This window comes from Lissotriton vulgaris, chromosome 12 (genome assembly GCF_964263255.1).
Source record: "Lissotriton vulgaris chromosome 12, aLisVul1.2, whole genome shotgun sequence".
NCBI classification, from domain to species: Eukaryota; Metazoa; Chordata; class Amphibia; order Caudata; family Salamandridae; genus Lissotriton; species Lissotriton vulgaris.
This window is the reverse complement of record NC_141700.1, coordinates 267,097,396-267,120,429: the sequence shown is the minus strand read 5'-3', so window position 1 is coordinate 267,120,429 and position 23,034 is coordinate 267,097,396.

Below are 23,034 nucleotides of genomic sequence, written 5' to 3'. Positions count from 1 at the left end.
TTGATTTCTTCAGCAAGGGCTTCACCAGCGTGTTTTTTAAGGAGTCTGGAAAAATTCCAGAGCCTAATATAGAATTACAAACTAAGGTAATCACCGGGATAAGGGTATCCATCACTGGTGGGAGGACTGAAACTGGGCTGGGGCCTAGTGTCGATCCAGTTTTGATAGAAGATGTAATAGCTTTGGTCTCATCTTCAGTAATTGCCCTAAAACTACTCATGACCTTATCAAAGGGCAGATCCGGAGGAGCTGATATTGTAGGATTAGGAGTAAAGGCCTGATAGATATCATTCACTTTTGAGAAAAAGAAATTGGCCAGCGCATCACAAAATGATTGAGATACTGGCGGGATCAAATCAGGAGCATTACCTGATAACGTTCTAGTGATATCATATAATTGTCTGCTGGAGTTTTTAGCATTTTCTATTTTATCTGAAAAGAATGATTTTTTAGCTTCTGTAATCATTGCTTTATAAACAGTCAGTGCCTCTTTATATTTGGCCTTATCCTCAGGAGAATAGTTTTTTCGCCACTGCCTTTCCCTATTTCTATTCTGCTGTTTTTGCCTCCTTAATTCCTCAGTATACCATGGGGCAGATGGTGTGATTCTGTTCTTAGATAAGGTTTTTATTGTTACTAACGTGTTAGTGGCGTGGCCTTACCAATCATGAAATTGTTGGATAGCAGTGTTGGGATCCAAGGACAGCAGAGGTCGAGTGCTGTCCAATAGATTCGTTAAATGAGTCTGATTTATGTTTTTCCAAATTTTGATTGATGCTGGGATCGAAGAAATTGCCTTTTTCTTTGAGGTGTCCCTTATTGCCAATTTGCTAAATATAACATAATGGTCAGTCCAAGGCATAGGTAAGATATTTAAAATCAGTAAACCTTCGACATTTGAAAAAAAAACATCTAAAATGTGCCCAGCTTGGTGGGTCGAGGAGGTAATCACTTGTCTAAGCCCAAACATGTCTAGGTCCGTAATAAGGGCCCGAGTGTCCTTATCATCCTCTTGATCCAGATGAAAGTTCATATCACCCAAAACTGAGAAGGATTCCTCCGTAACTAGTGATTCAGTTATTGTGCTTAGATTGTTTAGAAATGATACAATTGTGATTCCTGAACAAAGCATTGTGCATACAAATACCTTCTTAGTATGAAATAACAGCTTGTTTTATCTGCCAGTGGTCTATAATTATATAATGAATTTTTCATTTAGACATAATGTGGCGATGTAAAATAGCGTGATGCCTATATGAATGAATACGGATCCCAATGTGTGAAGATTTAAAATGTTTATGTTTAATGTAATTTTTATTTTCACCTATTCAATATTTTGCTTGAATTATGGCAGTATGCTAATCACAAGCTAAATACTATATTACAAGATGGCCACCAATTGTTTAGCCTGCTGTAGTAAAGTGATAGTGCATCATTTGTGTTAACGACAAATCATGTGACACGCTGCAATGTGAAATACTGCCAAGCCGGCATAGGGTAACTGACATTGAAAAAGCCGCAAGGCGAAACACGTCTGTCAGGAGGTGGGGTCTGCACTAATAAAGTATCTGATGCTTTGATCAATTGCTCCCGCATGTGCTTTCCATCTGGTGTTGAAGATTCTCCGATACTTGTTGTTGTAATATATATATATATATATATATATATACACACAACACTACATAGCTAACAGCAGGCAATTGTACCCTGCATGCCACCAGCTCCCATCCACAACACCTAATTGCTAGTATTCCTTATGGTGCAACTGATGCCTTAAAAAGATTCAGAGTAAGAGGATACAGTGACAAATTACTTGAAGAAGCTACCCAAAAAGCTGAACTTCGGTCGTGAGATTCCCTTTTAGACAAAGGAGCTACAACACAAGTTACGAATGGAAAGGGGCGACCACTCGGTCCCCCCGAACGTATGGCAGAGTGCCTCGATCCCCCCGGGAAGCCATTTTGGGCGGGAGGCGCGTCTCGGCTGGTATGCCCGAAGCGGCGTAGCCGGGGCGCGCTTTTTCCCGCCCTAGAGTGGGCTGGCCTAGACACTGACGCGGCTGGCCACGCCCTCGGGGCAGGCAGGGGCGGGTTTACGCCCGCCCTGAAGATGGATAAAAAGGGACGCAAGACCAGAAGACAGCCTCTTGTTCCTGTGCTCTGAAGCTGCACCCCCTCGCTGCACGTGAGCTCGAGACGGAACGAAGAGCCAATTTTGAGCGTTTTAATCGTTCTTGTTTGTTTTACAGTTACTTTGTTGGAGAATGCCGAAGAAGGTGGGAAAGCGCATGACTACTGACCAGATGCTTCGTGTTCTCATGAAGGAGATGTCCGAGCTAAAGAAGCGGGTGGACAAGAATGAGGAAGGGGGTCCAAAACGTCCTTTGGCGGGAGCAGCCCCGGGAGGGAAAAACAAGAGGCCCAGGAGGGGGGCAGCGGGTGAAGACATCCCGGGTCCCAGTGCCCCGCTCGAGGCTCCAACTCCCGTGCCGGAGGAGGGGAATCCAATTCCCGTTGTGGTCACCCCCGTGTCCGAGGATGATATGCCGCCCGAGTTGGCAGCACAATTGGCAGCGTGGTTGGGTAAAGGTAACGAGGGCGCCACGGCTGTCGATGCGCAGGCGCTGATGAAGCAATTGCGTGAGAAACGGGAAGCAGCCAAGGTGCCCGTGCCGGCTGCAGTAGGGGACAAGACACCAGGGACGATTGCGACCACAGAGGCAGCGTCAGGTGCAGGTAAGCGGCCATTGCCGATCGCGAGGGATGAGTCAACACCCTCGCGAAGAGAAAGGTTGGGGCAACATGTTCCTTTGGCAATTAAGGAAAAGATTTGGGCGGGGGAGTATGTGAACATTTTCTCACTGCTTGTTGATCATTATGAGGTAGAGCATGTAAAGAGTCAGAAGGATCTCATGCATCCGAGTGTTTGGCGCGCAAAAATGGCCGCCTTTAAAGTGAATGAGAATATCGGCAATTGGGGCAATGCTTGGGGAATCTTTACATCAATCTTGGGGGAACGTAGACCTGAGTTGCTTTCCGAGTTCCCAATCTATCAATCACGAATCATGGGGTACTCGACATCGCACCAGGGTAATCATTGGTTCTGTTACGATAATCTGTTCAGAAAAGAAAAGGAGCATAATAAAAGTTTAACCTGGGATTGTTATGATTCCTTGACTTGGGATAAAATGAAGGAGTCAGGGATGTTAAAAATGCCGTTGGTGGGAAGTAATGTTGGCGAATCCTCCCGGCAATATGCGGGGACGCCCTTTCGATCAGGTACGGGTACCGACGAGTACTCGAAACCTGCCGGCAGTACCGGGAAAAAGGGTTTCTGCTTTAATTTCAACAGGGGTAAATGTACTAGACCCCAGGGATCGTGTAAATTCAAACATGAATGTAGTGGTTGTGGGTCGTCCCATCCTGAGTCCTCGTGCAGAGCCAGAACGGGTGATAATGGGGGGAGAGGAGGTGCCAAACAGGTCTAATATAGTCCGAGGGGCGCCTTTACCTACCCCGATTGATACCCTGGCGATGATTCCCTGGCTCAGTGAATACCCGGATCGTACTTCTGCTGGGGTGCTGCGGAACGGTTTTTCGTATGGTTTCCGCATCCCGGTAGGGGACTTTCAGGGTGTGGAAAAGTGTAAAAATCAACTTTCCGTCCTGCAGCATACGACCGTGGTACAGGATAAGATCCGAAAAGAGGTGACTCGAGGTCGGGTCGCCGGCCCGTTTAGTGTACCCCCGGTCCAGAATTTTGTTTGTTCTCCCTTAGGGGTAGTCCCCAAGAAAGACCCCGGTGAGTTCCGACTGATTCACAATTTATCAGCTCCGCGAGGTCTTTCCGTAAATGATGCAATCAATCCAGAAGTGTGTTCGGTGCGGTACGCATCCTTCGATGAGGCCGTAGCCATTTTGAATCGCCTGGGGCCCGGGGCGCTGATGGCGAAGTCAGATATCGAGTCAGCGTTCCGATTGCTCCCGGTACACCCAGACGACCAGCGTCTCCTAGGATTCATGTTTCAGGGTTGTTATTACATGGATAGGTGTATGCCAATGGGGTGCTCTATATCCTGTGCTTATTTCGAGAAATTCAGTAGTTTTCTACAATGGGTCTTCACAAAGAAAACAGGTTTCCAAGATGTAATGCACTACCTTGATGATTTTCTGTTTCTTGGGGCAGCCGGGGATCTTGAATGTGGCCGGGCCTTGGCCGAATTTTGTGTGTTAATGAAACAGTTTGGTGTGCCATTGGCGCCGGGTAAAACAGTGGGTCCTACGACTTGCCTCGAGTTTCTGGGGATCGAGTTGGACTCCATTGAAGGGTGTTTCCGTTTGCCAGCTGAGAAAGTGTTGAAGTTCAGGGCTGCGCTGCAAGTGTGTATAAATGCATCAAAAGTTACGCTGCAACAATTACAGCAGTTGGTGGGACAGTTGAATTTTGCCCTGAGGGTAATACCAATGGCCCGCCCCTTTTCCCGTTCAATTGCCCAAGCGATGGTCGGCCTTAAAGAGTGCCATCATCGCACGAGACTATCGGCCGAGATCCGCCAGGACATGCGTATTTGGTTAGCATTTCTGGCGGACTTCAATGGTAGAATCGTCTGGAATGAACCAGCCGTGTCTTCTGAAGAGCTGGGGCTGTGGACAGATTCAGCAGGAAGCATAGGTTTTGGCGCCATCTTCGGCACGAAATGGTCGGCACAAAGATGGCCGACATGGTGGCATGAGAATGGTCTGACGAGTAATATTGCTTTCCTGGAACTGTTTCCCATCTTGGTGGCCTTGAGAACATGGCCCGATGGGTTCAAAGATCACTCTGTCATATTTTGGTCTGACAATATGACCGTGGTCGAGTGCATCAATAGTCAGGCAGCACGTTGTAAACTGATTTTAAGACTGCTTAAGGAAATTGTTTTACTATGTATGCAATTGAACGTGCTATTCAGAGCAAAACATGTTCCAGGGGTGATGAATCAGGCGGCTGACGCACTGTCTCGTTTTCAAATGCAGGCTTTTTCGGGTTTCCTCCCCTCAGCGGACCCAGAGCCGGCACCCTTTCCCGAAGCTCTCTGGTCTCTCGGTGCCCCGAACTTCGTCACCTCGTGGGAGAGAGTCTAGCACCAAGGACGAGGAAGGCATACGAAGGGGCGTTTCGGGCCTATTTAGCCTTTTTGGGGAGTGATAGAGAGCGACTTTGGGGTCACGAGGAAGGGGTAGTGAATTTCCTGATGTCCTTACGTAGGGCTGGGAAATCGGTGGCTACGGCCCAGAGGCATCGTGCTGCCATTTCCTTTGTTGCCAGAGCACACGCTATCCAGGACCCAACAGCGTCTTTCATTGTACAGAAGGCGCTGCGTGGGTGGCAACGCCTTGAGGGTCGCAGAGTAGATGAAAGGCGCCCGATAGGTTTGGATAGATTGTCCCAGTTGTTGGCCACACTCCCGGCCACATGTTCATCTCAGTTTGAGGCGGTGCTGTTCCGAGCCGCTTTTACGCTAGCATTCCACGGAGCAATGCGGGTAAGCGAACTAGTTGCAAGGAACAAACTGGATGTGGCAGGGGGTTTGTGCCAGGAACACGTTCAGATCAGGGGAGAAACAATGACTGTCTCCTTTGTAAAATCCAAGACTGATCAAGATGGGATGGGTGACTGCGTCATCATACGCAGGATTCCTGGGTCCTCCATATGTCCGGTAAAGTGTTTAGAGGATTACCTAGCACGAAGGGTGGCATCATGGGGGGGGACTTTGTTAAGACACGCTGACGCCACCCCACTGACGAAATTTCAGTTTCAGCGGGTGCTTGCGATGTCAATTGCCGCTGCGGGCTTGAACCCGGGCGAATTTGGGACCCATTCCTTTCGGATAGGGGCTGCTACGGAAGCTACAGCCAGGGGTCTTAATGTTGAGCAAGTGAAACGAGTGGGGCGTTGGTCCTCCAATTGTTACAAAAGATACGTGCGGTTGCACATGTTGTGAAGCTGTAATAATGTACTCACGCTTCTTGTTTTTGTTTGGTTTTCAGTTACGCAAGCCTACGAGGCGGGGCGGACTATGCAGTCGACCCTACACCGGGCCAGCGGTCAGACATCACCGGCTGTGGAAAAGGAGGTGTGGGTCGTGGGCCACTCATACGTGAGGCGTGCCGCAGACGTATTCAAAGCAGGTGACATGATTCACGTAGCTGGGGAATACGGGTACAGGATGTCCTTCTACGGAAGGGGCGGTCTCTGTATTGACCAGTTTCAAACATTTTTCGAGGGTTTGTTAGGGCGGACAAGGTCACCGCCGTCTATAGTTATAGTGCATGTTGGGGGTAATGATTTGGTCACCATCGGTAGACGACTACTCCTGGAGGCAATGCTTTCCACCGTAAGTTGGTTGGCGAGGAGAGTTCCGGGGTGCACGATTGCATGGTCCCATTTGATTCCACGAAAGGTGTGGCGGGGGGCTATCTCTATTCCTGCTTTGAACCATTCTGTTAGAAAGCTTAACAATAAAGTGAGTAGGTTGTTCCGTTCCAGGACATTGCATTCTATTTCTCATAGCTGTATTAATGATGACAGTATGTATTCGGGGGATGGTGTGCATTTGTCTTGGGTGGGGAATGAGTTACTCTTAGGAGACTTCTTAGCATGGTTAAAATCGTTGAAACATGACCTTTAGGTAGGAGTTGTGTGGGGGGGTCCGGATAGCCGGTCAACTATCCGGCCTGTGGCGGTAAGGTCATGATCGGTGAGCACTAATTGGAAGATCCCTATGAGTGGGCGTCACCCAACACGGATGGGAGCGCTCGGGGGAGGTGGCCTTTGGCCCCTCAACGGGGAGGCGGTCCCTTCTAAGGATGGGTCGCCGAAAGAAGAGGAAAGGCGGTCAAGGCCCCTTCCTGTGTAGGAGGGGTTACAGCCCCCTCCTGGGGAATTTCCCGGGGCCAGTGACATCTGCGACGGCAGATGCGGTAAGTTGTGTGGGGTTGGGGGGAGGTCTACGATACCTTCTAGATACCTCACACGAGTCTTCGAACGACCTTTAACTGGCGTCGAGTTGATAAGTGCCCCCGTCAAGTCAAGGGAAATTGGTAGTAGTTGCACTTGAGTACGCCTCAGTGCTGTCGCCCCTCCAAGTGGGGGGGGTATGTCTGGTTAGGGATCTTGACACCGGTTACGACCTTGCCGTTGGCCCTTAAACGTTAGGATGTACAATTTCAATATTTCAAGTAAATGTTTTGTAGGATGTTAGTTCGGCTAGGAGAACCTCTGTATTAGAGAATCTGTTAAGGTTAGCCAAACATCGCAATGTGGTATGAAATTGTACATTAATGTTTAAATGTTTTTAATTTTTTGTTTTAATAAATACGGCCGGGAGGGTCACTCCCTCCCACTTCCAAAAACTTCAAGAACTGTTTCCGGTTTCCCTTCTTTGGGGATTGTGTTGAGAGGGGGTGGCGGGTATCTCAGCCATATGGAAAGGGGCGACCACTCGGTCCCCCCGAACGTATGGCAGAGTGCCTCGATCCCCCCGGGAAGCCATTTTGGGCGGGAGGCGCGTCTCGGCTGGTATGCCCGAAGCGGCGTAGCCGGGGCGCGCTTTTTCCCGCCCTAGAGTGGGCTGGCCTAGACACTGACGCGGCTGGCCACGCCCTCGGGGCAGGCAGGGGCGGGTTTACGCCCGCCCTGAAGATGGATAAAAAGGGACGCAAGACCAGAAGACAGCCTCTTGTTCCTGTGCTCTGAAGCTGCACCCCCTCGCTGCACGTGAGCTCGAGACGGAACGAAGAGCCAATTTTGACCCACCCACCAGCCCCTGAGGACAGCTAGTTGTTTTAATAAATTTGATCAATGATTCTATTTCGTTTTCAGGTTATCGTAGTGTTGTGTTGATATTGAATGTGTAATAAAGATTGGTCTAATTTTACAAGTTTGTGATTAAAGAACTTCGGTTGTAAGGTCCATTTATAAACAGGTTTTTTCCGGTCATAGTGGCCAATGTAGTTTCGTTTAGTTATCATTTGTCGTATTTATTTTGGTCGGGCGGTAAGGTCATGATCGGTGAGCACTAATTGGAAGATCCCTATGAGTGGGCGTCACCCAACACGGATGGGAGCGCTCGGGGGAGGTGGCCTTTGGCCCCTCAACGGGGAGGCGGTCCCTTCTAAGGATGGGTCGCCGAAAGAAGAGGAAAGGCGGTCAAGGCCCCTTCCTGTGTAGGAGGGGTTACAGCCCCCTCCTGGGGAATTTCCCGGGGCCAGTGACATCTGCGACGGCAGATGCGGTAAGTTGTGTGGGGTTGGGGGGAGGTCTACGATACCTTCTAGATACCTCACACGAGTCTTCGAACGACCTTTAACTGGCGTCGAGTTGATAAGTGCCCCCGTCAAGTCAAGGGAAATTGGTAGTAGTTGCACTTGAGTACGCCTCAGTGCTGTCGCCCCTCCAAGTGGGGGGGGTATGTCTGGTTAGGGATCTTGACACCGGTTACGACCTTGCCGTTGGCCCTTAAACGTTAGGATGTACAATTTCAATATTTCAAGTAAATGTTTTGTAGGATGTTAGTTCGGCTAGGAGAACCTCTGTATTAGAGAATCTGTTAAGGTTAGCCAAACATCGCAATGTGGTATGAAATTGTACATTAATGTTTAAATGTTTTTAATTTTTTGTTTTAATAAATACGGCCGGGAGGGTCACTCCCTCCCACTTCCAAAAACTTCAAGAACTGTTTCCGGTTTCCCTTCTTTGGGGATTGTGTTGAGAGGGGGTGGCGGGTATCTCAGCCATATGAGATTAATATGGAAGATTCCATTGCCCCTAGGCTGATCACTACCGATAGTCAGCAACAAAGACAGGTTCAAGCAATAATTAAGAAAAACTGGCCCATCTTGCGGACGAATGGGGTGCTAGCACCAATCTTACCTACAGCTCCTACACTGACTTTTAGGAAAGCTAAATCTATGAGGACAGAATTGGTCAAAAACAGCCCAGAATTAACTATGACTACAACCTGGTTGAAGTCCAAGAGGATTTTTTTTAAATGTTCTAGGCATGTATATATGGCAGCAATACCACTCATTATATTGTCCCATTCAGTACACAGCCAAGAGAAATAAGAGGCCACTTTACCTGCCGTACAGAGTTCGCCATATACGTCCTTACATGTACCTGCAATTTAAATTACATAGGGAGCACAAACTCCTGGTACATGCACGTATTTTACAGCATTTGCGTGCTATTGTTAATAATGATAACAACTATTCAGTAGCACGCCATTTCAAAGCAGTGCACAACAATGACCTTAGCTGTTTAAAATACTATGTGGTAGCGGCGATTCCTGCACTTCCTCGTGGAGGCAATAGAGAATTAAAACTGAGGAAACTGGAAACACACATGATAATGGAGTTTGACAATAAGTCCCCTAATGGCCTCAATACAACTGAAGACTTGCACTATTGTCTATATAATCAATAAGGTTATATTACCCTTACAATTAGTATCTATACCGACAATGAGCTATGTTATTAAATTTTATTCAAGGGTAGTTTTGACAATTAGTTAGCTTCAGCCTCATGATTTGTATTTTAAATACATATACCATCCAATGATCACCTATATTGGTTTTAAATAAAGCTTTTTTTTAAAAAAACATACCGTTTTATTAGAAGTGTTTTATAGAAGTTATTTTAAGACTAAATATCTGTATTTGTTTTTAACATCAATTGCACTTTAATAAGTTAATCACATTGCACTTTATATTGCTAAGTTTGCACAATTTATAGGGCCTCATAATGAAAAACGGGGGCAAACGGTCCAGGTTGCATGCAAGAAGATATGTCTGCCTACGGCTTACTAATAAAATCAATGACCCTGATATGCTCAGAGGGTATATCATAACAACATTATCACAAAAAATTGACATTAGAGGTAGCTATAAGATTAAGAAGTATTTATAGTTAGTTGTGGTCAGACACATGAATTAGCGGCATTTAATGTTATTATTAAACATATGTGACTTGCCACATTTATTTAAGATTCTGTGAGACATACATCATAGTTATATTCTCTATTATATCTACACCTCGCTACTGGAATACACCATAATATTATGTGTTGTTACTAGGTAACCCTATTGCTAATATTAGCAGTTGATTTATGATTGTGCAAAGATTTTCATATTGCATTATTTATACACATGAAGCTAAATAACATAATGACTTGACTAAAAATAGGAATGACAGCTATTGATAAATGGTATTTATGCTATGAGTATCAATAATGAATGCAATGCAGAGACAATTAATTGGTTAACAGTGATTGACAATGCATTTATGCTGTTAGCACAACAAGTACTATAGGCAGACTTTTTGAGTTTACTTTGGGCATAGGTTCATCTAATTCATTCAATTTTGTCTGTTTCCTCTTTCGTTTTATACATCCATTTTAAACATTGATATTTAGCAGGTTTTAATGTAGTACCAGCTGGGGCATATTATAAACGTTATTGCTTCAAACAGGGTTTAAAATAGCCCTGGTTTACATATTTATATATTAGCACTCAGCACTTTTGTAGTATGTCTTCTATGTTTATGGGGGCTCACGTGACACTATGGGTGGTATCAAAAACTATAGCAAACTTGCATTCCGCTGTGTGATCAAGGCTGCAAGGACAGCCGAAACGCATTGTGCCATTTTAAAATCTACTTTGCCAACCTGAAGAGGAGTTTGTGCCATTGCTTCATCGCCATTGGGAAGTTGGAGTCGGCAAACTTGTGGATATATATAGAATCTATGTCATTATTTTACTTAAAATGAATTTATTCAGAAATCAAATTTTTACTGTGTGTCAGGCAATTTTAAGTCACATTAATTTCATGTGTCTTTGTTTCCCTCTTTTCCCGAACAATTGCCAGAATATATGTAGTGATAGTATGTTGTCCATGTCTATAGGTGTCACATGGTTTGCACACGCAGTTTAAAAAGTTCAGGTGTGAGGGGTTTAATTGACTGTGATCAAGGGCATCCCGCCCGAAACGCGTCAGTTTTCTTTCTCTGTTAAGCGTTGCTTAATAAAACTCTTGCCTGAATACTGGATTCGTGGAGTTGCCTGCTTTCCTGGGGATCCGGGACGGCAGTCTTGCTTCTTGTTTTCGAGACGTATTCCGCGGAAGGTGGTTGCTTCCGCAACGAATCCACTCCTTTCAAGTGTCCGACGTCGTCAACCAGGTCTGGCTCTCTGTGTGAACAGGAATTTGACGACGGACCCTGCCTGGACGAAGTAACACGCCTTGCCGGGGAAGAAAAGCATTTACCCGCCCACAAACGCCGAGCGCTGAAGGAAGCCTGTGGAGTGCAGTATTCTGAGCACCACAAGCAAGTAAGCAAGCTAGCGGCTGTTGGAATAAAATACTGTGGAGGGTTCCCCGTGAGGCGGTGAGTGAACATTCGTGGCGGTGAGGAGGAAAAAGGCATTGTACGGAGGGCGGTGTAATTGTATCGTCCTCGCTGCACTACATAAACGAAAGCATTTACGCTTAAGCAACAGAGACTGAACTCGAGATGTCGGATGACACAGTTAAGGGGCGGGAGGCGGCTTCGCTAATTTTATTCACCAACTTGCCGAAAATTCCTCAAAGAGGAGCTTCTAATATACCTGGCATAACGGGGGCTGCACAATTACAACCCCCATCGGATGAAATGAAAATAAAGGCATTAATGAAACGCCTGGAAAAAGTGATGAAGAATGAAGTCACCAAATGGTGGGAACACAAATCATTGACTATGTATATAGCAGAGGAACGTGTTCCACGAGGCTTACGCATATTATTGGCACCTAATTATGAGAAACCCCACCCAGAAATGCTAAAAAAAATGGGGGAAAAGCAACTTGGAGGCTTCAAAAAATTTAATTCTTATACTAATAGAATATGCTGAGATAGACCGTGATATTCTGCTTAAAGAGTTGGCAACCATTAATGAGGAATTACTCAAGTTTGAACCAAATGATTTAATCACCTCATTAAGAAAGGATATTCAGGAGAGAGTAAATGGACATGAGGAAAAAATCAAAACCCGTAAAGCGTGGAAATTTGCACGTGATAAAGATGATTACGAGCATGGAAAAATCTACACGTTTGCACGCAAGTTTGAGGATGCCAAACGCTTGAAAATCAATCAAAACAAGGCATTACGGCAAACTGACGGTGGAGCATCCTCAAGCCAACTAGGTATAAGAGAGCAACAAAGAGAGCATATGCCTAGTACAAGTGATTCCAACTCTAATTTGAGCAGTTTTGACAGCGAGAATTCAATAACTGGTGAAGATGGGGATGAGCGGAACAGCAATTACTCAGTCTTGGGTTAACATACTGTCCCTTGACGGACTTCAATTACTCAACCACGAGAATAGATATATTCCGCTATATTCGAAAGCTCAAGCTGTCTAAATTCTTTAAAATCAAGCAGAATTCAGGCACAATGGAACAAGACTCAGCAATGTCAACCACTTCTAATCTCCAAGCAAGTGACGTAAGAGGATTACTCACTCTGTGCCAGTTGGACCAAGATACAAATGACATGGATGATAATATATCGACTCAGGAAGAACTAAGATCTGCTGAAATCCCACAGATGGGAGCAGGATCGAGCCCATTCAAACCGTCATCCACATTTATGCCCATCATGCCTAAGGATGCAATAGATTCATTTCATGATGTGGTAATATCAGATTTGAAGAAATTACACCACCAGGTGAAACATCGTGGCAGGATTAAACATGACAAGGAAAAACAATACTGGGACTTTGTATCTAAACTAAAAAACGACCATCGCAACATAGTGTGCAGTTCCGACAAGGGCGGCAATATTGTTATATGGCCACAGGAACAGTATATTGCTGAAGCAATCAAACAGCTTTCGGATCCGTCATGCTACACAAAAGCAGATGTCAAAATGTACGACAAAGCAAGGGATAAATTGAGAAAACTTCTCCTTCAATACAAAAGGGAGGGTTTAATCTCTATTCAAGAATTCAAATTCCTGCATGTCGAATTACCCTGCATGGCTCGTTTTTATTTAATACCAAAAGTTCACAAGGAAGTAACACCCGTACCGGGAAGGCCCATCATCTCAGCTATAGACAGTATGGGTGAACACCTTGCTCAGTATATTGACTATTTCCTGCAACCTTTGGTGGTGAAACTGCCCACATATATCAAAGATACGGGACATTTTTTGAACAGAATCCATAACACCACCTGGACAGATAACTCTCTGCTAATTACGCTAGACATTGAGGCTCTATATACGAGCATAGAACATCAGAAAGGTTTGAAGGCCATGGAGTTCTTTTTGGGGACCAGGCCGGTTGATTGTTATAACCATAGCAAAATGCTCGTTGCATTAACAGCATGGAGCCTCAACAATAATTTCTTCATGTTTGGCAAAGAAATATATCTTCAGCAGAGAGGGGTGGCGATGGGGGCCTGCTTCTCCCCGAGCTACGCGTGTCTTCACGTGGGGTTTTGGGAGAGGCAGGTCCTCATGGGAACTTTACAAGAGATTTTTAAAGAACATGTCCAGATGTGGGTAAGATTCATAGATGACGTGTTTTTAATTTGGAGGGGAGATGTTTCCAGTGCACTTGCGTTCATTGATCAACTTAATGACAATGATTATAATCTAAAATTCACTCACCACATCAGTGAACAATCAGTTGATTTTTTAGATGTGAGGGTATATCACAAACTGGGCAAAATTGCAACCACCCTTCATAGAAAGATCACTGCAGGCAACGCAACTCTGCACGCCAGCAGTTCTCATCCGCAGCACACTATAGAAAACATCCCCTATGGAGAACTGCTCCGTCTAAAAAGAATTTGCAGCAGTGAGGATGAACTAGAGAGATGCACTAATGAAGCACTTAGCAGATTCAGGAGGAGAGGGTATCATGCAGACACCTTAAAGAGGGCAGTTCAAAAGGTCAATAGTAAATCTAGGGAATGCCTTCTTCAGCAGAACAGTGATAAACCAACCACCGAAACGAATTCTGCAGAATCTGAATTAAGATTCATCACACCGTACAGTTGCCAGAATAGGAAAATTAGATCAATCCTTACTAAGAGCTGGCCGATACTACAAACTGACAATGTGATAGCATTTGACCTCCCTGATAACCCTAAAATCACTTTCAGGAGAGGACCAACCCTCCGAAATCATGTTACCAATGCGTTTCCCGAAATCCTCAAACCAAAAAATTGGTTCCCGCAACATCAGGGCTTTTTTAAATGCTCTAGTTGCCGGGCATGCAAGTTTGGTGTAAACACCAGTACTTACATGACTCCCTTCAGTCCCACGCCTGTCAAAATCAAAGGCAAATATGATTGCAGAACGGAGTTTGCTGTGTATGTCCTGACGTGCACTTGCGGCCTGCGGTACGTTGGAAGTACTCGGCTTGCGGTGCACGCCAGGATTTTACAGCATCTCCGGGCAATTGTTAATAATGATAATGCCTACCCAGTGGCGAGACATTTCAAGAGTGTCCACAATAATAATTTGGAAAGTCTCAGCTACTTTGTCCTTACCTCTGTGCCTCGTCCTCGTAGAGGAGGAGACAGAGACAAACTACTCCGCCAACTGGAATCCAGAATGATATTAGAGTTAGACACTAAGGTCCCAAATGGGTTGAACACCACTGAGGACCTATATCATTTCCTATAAAGTCACCATACCTTATATACACAAGCCTCAACATAACATCTGGTATCAGGAGGCGTTGTGTATCTTTTTGCCCAAAGATTCATTAATGAAGTCCGCCTCCCCATGCAGACCACTATAATTAATTCACTAAAGTTAATTAATAATTGTATATACACCCCTTTTTCTGTTTTTTAGTAAGTTGTCTTACTTTCCTTCACCTCGCCCCTTGTATATATTTCACGTTTGAACTTTGAATCAAATTTACCATCACTGTATGGTGAAATATGATGCATGTACAACTACCATATTCAAAGTCAAACAATAATTCATGATTTTGTTTATTTATCTTTATATGTTGTTACTCACTAGATGTTGGGGACACAATCCCAGTAATTTTGTTGAGATAATTATACTATCAGACGTAGGAAAACTGTTTGGGAAAATAGAGGTTGCCATCAGTAGTTTGATGTCCTCTTAGCCAGCACAGTTAGGTGGGGTTGCCATCTTTTTCTAACGATGTCCCCATCTACTTATAAACAGGGTATGAATTATTTGATTTTTAGGTAGTTTTGTATATATTTGTACAGTATTTATTGAGTATCAAAATATCGTCCACTGAACATAGTTTCCCCAACACAGATGTACATATGAAATATGGTCGTTTGTATATAGAGTAAACTGACGACAAGTATTTGTACATATATGAGTGACAATAATCTTTATAGGTGTATATGTATATTCCTGTACAGATGTTGAGTAATCAATAGTGTCAACATATTTAATTTAAAATTTGGGTTAGTTCGTGACATAATTATGATATTTACTTTATTCAATCTATTTCTTTACTGTTGATATATATAAATGATAGAATCTGTACTACTTTTGTCCTTGAAAACTTTGAGAAATTTGTGACATTAGGCATTTATGCGGTTAGAATCTATGTCATTATTTTACTTAAAATGAATTTATTCAGAAATCAAACTTTTACTGTGTGTCAGGCAATTTTAAGTCACATTAATTTCATGTGTCTTTGTTTCCCTCTTTTCCCGAACAATTGCCAGAATATATGTAGTGATAGTATGTTGTCCATGTCTATAGGTGTCACATGGTTTGCACACGCAGTTTAAAAAGTTCAGGTGTGAGGGGTTTAATTGACTGTGATCAAGGGCATCCCGCCCGAAACGCGTCAGTTTTCTTTCTCTGTTAAGCGTTGCTTAATAAAACTCTTGCCTGAATACTGGATTCGTGGAGTTGCCTGCTTTCCTGGGGATCCGGGACGGCAGTCTTGCTTCTTGTTTTCGAGATATATATATATATATATATATATATATATATATATATATATATATATATATATATATATATATATATATATATATATATATATATATATATTCACTGAAAAAACCATAGGTTATAGACCATATATAGTTAGGAATTAGCCTTTTCAAAACCTTATTTTACTCACACAAAACCATTGAAATGTCATATATAGCTAGTTCCACTAACTATATATCGCGCACCCGCAATCCACTGCTGATGATGTCACATATTACATCATTCATGACATGGTTAGTGACATCACTGATGACATCTCAAATGACATCACTGATGACATCTCAAATGACATCACTGATGACATCTCAAATGACATCACTGATAAAATCAATGATAACATCTCATTTGACATGACTGATCACATCACTGATGATATCATTCATGTGATAATACCATAAACCTCTTCAGACTCTAATATAACCTTAGATACAATCAGTGTAAACAGATAGTCACAGACTGTCACTCATCCATGGAGTTACTCACACACCTAGTCAGTCATGCAAAAAATCAATCACACCTCCATTTTCTCAACTATACAGTTATACACACCTTACTTATTCAAACATATACTAACACATATTTACTTTACTCTCTTATACAATCCCTGATACATGTTCACAATGATCCATACAGCCACTCACACATTCACTGGCTCTTATGCACAGTTATTTATATATGTCAACTCTCACATGTACTGTGTTTTACATATGTACTTACTTTGACATGTAGCACTGAGATATCCATTCATTCACTAATACACTCATGCACAGTCAACCGCCCATACAGCTGTTTCCACATGCACTTTTGAACCCATACATATAGTGAATCAACTACTCACACATCTATGTACAGAGTCACACACCTCCCAGCCACCCATACACACACACTCAGTTTCCCATACAAATACTTGGACAACCAATGAATAACCCATACAGTTACTCATATAGCTACTGATCAACATATGCAGCAGTTTACAGAACAACATACATAATGATGCACAAATTAAGACAGTTTAGTCACTAACCCATGCACTCAGTGAGACACATTTAATCACTCACTCATACAGTCAGTCATGCACCTACTAAATCCTTCATCCAGACACTTATACATCCACTCATTCTTCAATATGTAAGACATATTTTAACTTTACAGAAACATACAGTCACTGGATGTTGTCATCAGTGATGTCATCAGTGATGTCATTTGAGATGTCATCAGTGATGTCATTTGAGATGTCATCAGTGATGTCATCAGTGATGTCACTAACCATGTCATGAATGATGTAATATGTGACATCATCAGCAGTGGATTGCGGGTGCGCGATATATAGTTAGTGGAACTAACTATATATGAAATTTCAATGGTTTTGTGTGAGTAAAATAAGGTTTTGAAAAGGCTAATTCCTAACTATATATGGTCTATAACCTATGGTTTTTTCAGTGAATTTTCAAGGTTTTGTAAATGCAAATTCCTAACTATATATGGTCTATAACCTATGTTTTTTTCTGTGAATTTCAATGGTTTTTTAAAAGCTAACATCTGTAGCTGTAAAATGTATTCTTCTTTAAATCCCAAAATATATTTTAGATGTTTATTGATAATTTTTTTTTAAATATTTTTTTTCTTCGCTTCCGGTAAGCGAACCGGGAAGCTTTCCGTTAGCTCAACTTGATGCCGCGACCTAGTCCGCGAACCGGTAAACGTTTCGTTAGCGCAACTGTGACGCGTCGCGGAAGCGCGACGTATCACGTTGTCGCGTAATGCGTCTTATGACGCGCCGCGTTAGCGCTCCCGGAAGTGTTCCGGACCGCGAACCGGAAACGATCCGGGACGCAGCGCGCACCGCATAACGTAAGCGGAACAGGTCATGTGACTTGTTTATCAAACTTTTCATTGGTTCATTTCACTTTTGGTTTCCAAATGATGTATGACTAGGTCATGTGACCTAAAAATAACACTTTTCATTGGTTCAGAACTTTTGCTTTTCCCAAATCATGTAAACCCCTCCTTCTTTCCTCACTCTGACTTTCATCTTGGTGAGAGAAAGACCATTTTCCAGTATTTCAGCAATGGCTTCTATTGTTGCTTCAGCTGGTGGACTCCCACCACCACCTCAACCTCCTCATGACAAGAGAGGACCACCATCACAATTCATCTCCAACAGAGAGGAGGAAGAGGAGGACCTAGAAGAAGAGGACACAGATGAACCTCAATTTATACAGGAGTTGCCCCGTGTTTCAAAAAGGAAAACAAGTTTCATATGGCAGTTTTTCTCAATCCCTCAAGGGGAGAAGAAGGTCAATGCCAAGCATGCCACCTGCCTAATCTGCAAACACAGATTATCTAGAGGCACTGACAAAAAGTATAGTATGGGCAACTATACTATGCATCGGCATATGGCCAGGTGGCATCCATTAAACTACAGCCGGGCAGAGTTAAGGGACCTTCAAGATAATCCCCCGACAACTCCTGTGGCCAGATCAACATCAACTATATCTTTGACAGGAAGAGAGGCACAGGAAACTGTGCCAAACATACAGCCAAACTTCAAGCACATGAAGTTTACGTGCATATATTGTGGTGCTCTGCTCTCATGTGGGAACATGAGCGTGAACTTAATCAACTTGGTGTTTGAAAACCATAAGTGCCCTAACCCACCCAAACAGTAATTTTTTTTTTGCTCCTGTTGAGCCCTTTTCAATGCCTGTTTTTTGTTGTTTCCCCTCCATGAAAAACACAAAAAAAACATAAAACTGTTCTAAAAATACAAAAAAAACAAAAAATGTTCAGAAAAAAAAACAACAAAAAAAACAACAAAAACATACAAAAAAAGTTCTTTTCAGAACTACCTCCCCTTTCAAATAAAATTGCTAGAATGTTTAGCACTCTGGCAAGCTCTATTTCTTTTGGTTCGCTTTCCGGTTCGCTGCCCGGTTCGCGAACTTGAAGCGAACCAAAAAAATATTTTTTTTTTTAAAAAAGGAGTTAGTATAAGGGAAGTAAACAGAGAGTAATGTTAAAAGAAAGACAGCTATAGGGAGTAAACCAGAGATACTGTTTAATAGATCTATTTATTAATTCAGGATGACGATAAGGTGTGATCTCTCCTGAGGTTTGTTTAAGGTGAGACCTACTCAGGGTTACAGATCAATTTTACACTTGTTGAAGAATACAGAGCAGATAATGCATGTGAAGGCCTTATAAATATGACCCAAAACAACCTATGAAGCTCTAGCAGTACATATCCAGAAATGTAATTGATTTAAAAAAATCGTTTTTAAACACAGCATATAAATCAATTGTATACCTGCATTCAAGAGGAAATGACTGAAAATGTCCTTGAGACACATGAAAGCGTTTTCTGGAATGCCCTAGCACCATTTTTTGGACATTATTAACATGGCTATGTAACTCCCATAATCAAAATCTAAATTTGCCAAGCACAGGTGGGAGCGTATTTACAAGACACTTGCCCCATGAGGAATGCTTTCCATTTAAAAAGGAAAAAATAACATCAAAGACACTCAAATGCCTTATAAATATGACCCAAAACAACCTATGAAGCTCTAGCAGTACATATCCAGAAATGTAATTGATTTCAAAAATCGTTTTTAAAAACAACATATCTGTTTCAGCTTACATAAGAGACCATGGAATGGGCTCCATGTACAACAATAACTTGTGTTACTGCATGCCAGAATGCTACACCGAATATGCAATTACAATTTCTCAAAGAAACAAAATCTATTTGTATATCACTAGAGACAAAGCCACATTTTAAAAACACAGCTTTCTTCATCATTTTCTCCTTAAATCATACTATTCTCTATCTAAATTAAATAAATCTTTTCTCACCTTAGCAAATACTTTTTGAGTTTTGAAAACAGTCTCAGAAATACACCAAATTGTCTTCAGCAGAAGAAAAAGGATGCACTCCAGAGGCTGCAGCTATTGAAAGCACAGAAATACAGATATTCATTTCACATATCTCTCATATTAGCCAATCATAACTCTTCCCTCACTTTTTTCAAATCAAAACCCTTCCCCCCTCTGCCCTCTCTGCCTTTTTTCCATAGCAACCACCTCCTGGAAGACCTCTCATGTTTGCAAATTCACACAACAATGTTTCAATTAAACTCTGAACTCTCAGTGCACCTGCGTATCCAGTGCAATCTTTCATTAAATGTTTCTTCCTTGACCATTCAAATTACATCTTTCAAAGAACACATCCATGCACCCTAACTTTCTGTTTTCAGAAATGGAAATGCACCAATCACTGCTAATGAATCATTAGCATTGGAAATCCACAGTTTTTTTTCTTTACAAACTCCTACTGTTTCAACTGCCCTTTCATTACCACACTTCATCTGACTGCAGCACAACCTTCTCCCACCATGTTTAATGTCTGGATTGTTGGACATGGTTACATCCACTGGGCTCAAAGGTATGCTGAGAACAGAAATTTACCTAACCTCAATTTACAAGATGTGGAAATTAAGTGGTTGGGCCAAAGAGGATTAAAATGTCACCAATTGATACCATTGGTGAAAACCTTTATGCATTTGCCAAAACCTGACCTGTTAATTGTGCACTGTGGAGGTAATGATTTGGGCACTTTGACTGGGGTAGGTCTGGAAATGCTTTTAAAGGACACCTTTGAGCAATTAATGGCACTTTTCCCTCAAACTGCCTTGGTATATTCCAATATATGCCAAAGACAGAAATGGAGGTGGTCCAACCAATTTTGTCCACAAATTGAGAAAGCGAGGAAGCATGTAAACAAATCTGTTTCAGCTTTCATGAGAGACCATGGAATGGGCTCCTTGTACAACAATAACTTGCGTTACTACATGCAAGATATCTACAGAGGAGATGGAGTTCACTTCTCAGATGAGGGCAACAGAATTTTCATTCTGAATTTAAGACTGTGAATTGGTACCTACTTATAAGTACCAAAATGTACCATAAACCCAAAAGCTCTTCTCAGAGCTACCCTTCATCTGATCACTCACAATTATTATTTTTTTTAATTTTTTCACTAATTTTCCACAAATTACGCTCCCCGGGGCGCTATCCGGTTCGCTAACCGAAAGCTAACCTCGCGGAATTTTTTTTTAAAATGTTTTTTTTCTGCACATATAAGCCTCCTCAGCCACCCTCAGAAAACCTAGGGGGTCAAGATAAGTCTACCATGACCCCTTCTACCCATTCTAAACATTATTTGCCCTCCATCTTGTATCTTAATGCGACCGAAACACAAAATGGTGGACTCCCGTGACGCTTAAGGTTCGCTAACCGAGCCGCTTTCCGGGAAGCTGTCCTAAAAAAAGGTGGGAAAGTAATTTACAGAAAAACGACTAGAGACACTCTCACCAAATATAGATTAGCTCATACTACATAACAATCCCTTTCATTTTCACAAATTTTATTGAAATTTCATTTAGCCATTTAGCCTGTAGACCTCTCTAAGTACCCTGAGGTAAATTACTTCACAAAACACATCTGAAGTGTTGGAATTGACAACCAATGAAAATGTTACTTTCATTTTCTACTTTTATTACCTGACATTTGATTGGTTATATACCTGAATATATATAAAGGAAGAGATGGAAACACAGCCATTTTGACTGCTACTTCGTGAAGTGCACAACAAAAAATCAACTGATAACTTCAACTTATATTTGAAAGGTAAGATAATATTTATAAAACTTAAGTATGTTCTGTACTGAAACCTAATTAGAAAAACATTTTCTGAGAATTATATTCTATCACCCTGTAATACTTATAGAAAAAAATAGACTACTCTGTTTTACTTATGGCAGAGCCATTCCAAGAATTTGCAAGACCATAGGCTAAAAAGGAACGTGCGCGAAGCCCCCTCCAATTTACATAAGTGGCCCCTTGCAAGGAGACCATTCACAGGCACTGAGGGGGCCCCATTGTCCAGCATTTTGACGCCCCCACAGTTTTAACTTTAAATCCACACGCATATCTCACACCTTCATAGGTGTGAGAATTGATTGTGGTCTAAAAGTTAAAACTGTGGGTGCGCAAAAATGCTGGACAATGGGCCCCCTCAGTGCCTGTGAATGGTCTCCTTGCAATTGAGGGAGCGTCTCCTTCTCCCTCCCCTATACCTCCTGACACCATCCATGGGAGGCCCAAGGAGGGGGCCCCCTGCAATAGACCTTAATTGCAGGCGACACCTTTCTTTGTGAAAAAAACACTATATAAATAACCAAAATGCCAATCCGTACTGAAACCCAACAATGCCCTTTCTGTACTGATATATTTTTTAAAAATTCATTTTTCAGAATTGAAAATGGAAGAACAACAAAACAACATGAAAACTGAAACAGAAGAAAAAATTCAGACACAAGATGACATGGACTTCTACGATGACACAATAAATAATGAACTTGTCCAATGCGTAGAAGCAGTAGATTTTCTACTAAAAAATGAAGAAAAAAATGATCACGATTTTTTAGATTTTCTTTTAAATTTTGAAAAACAAAATGAAAAATAAATTTTAATTTCTTAATTCAAAAATTGTTTGACACATTATTTATTTTTATATGTTTATTGAATGTTAAAAGTTTAATGAATTATGACACACAATCAAAATTTAAAAAAAATTAAAATAAAGAAAACAAAAAAAACAACAAAAACAACAAATAATTAACATACAGTATTAGAAAAGTCTATCATTCTTTTATCCTTATAGTACGCTGCCCAGAACGCTTTCCGGTTCGCGAACTTGGCGCTTACCACGCAAAAAAAAAAAATGTTGTTTTTTTTTGGCCCTCCTGGGCCCTTTTAAAACCTCCACATAAAACCTAGGGGGTCAACGAGGATCTACTATGCCCCCTTTTGGTAATTTCCCCCTTTGTTTTGGCCTCCTCTTGTCTCTCGATCCTACCGAGAGACAAGATGGCAGCCGCTCCGGACTGTTTAGAATGTTGACAGACACCGGAGAGCCAATCAGCTTCGCTTCGCAAAGTTCCGATA